We start from the raw sequence: 539 nt of genomic DNA on the forward strand, positions 1-539 counted from the left end.
TGCTGGCAACCACATTGGTCTACTGGTGAGTGGAAGAGGCGGAAAGGCATCAATGAAGAAATAGGCTGAGTTCAACGCCAGTCCATTGAATTCTATTGATCTGGAGATGAGAAAGAGAAGAGGAAGGGCTGGTTGTTCCAAAGTGTGGTAAGATCTGAGGACACTTGAGCCACGGACAAGGACTTAGCCATAGAGGGCTAGAGCTGAGAGTGATGCATCCAGCTGATATGAAATGAGGGGGGGATGCACAAGAACACCCTTTTGACCTAGCCTCGAAAGTTCGATAATCAGAACTCGACTAGAGGAAGATTGAAAAAAAAGGAAACAAGGGTACATTGCTTCAATTTGATGAACCTGACCTATACTCAGAGTGGTAGTTACTTTAAATAACAACAGAGAGGGAAAGAGTCTTCACATCAAGTATCAGTGCTATCCCCTCTGTACACAGGTTAGATAGGGATGGGCAACTTAGACATTGGCTTCCTAAAATGAGGGGGCAATAAAGGCACGAAGTGACTGGCTTACAAGGTTTCATGAGG

This window comes from Chrysochloris asiatica, unplaced genomic scaffold (genome assembly GCF_000296735.1).
Source record: "Chrysochloris asiatica unplaced genomic scaffold, ChrAsi1.0 scaffold00069, whole genome shotgun sequence".
NCBI lineage: Eukaryota > Metazoa > Chordata > Mammalia > Afrosoricida > Chrysochloridae > Chrysochloris > Chrysochloris asiatica.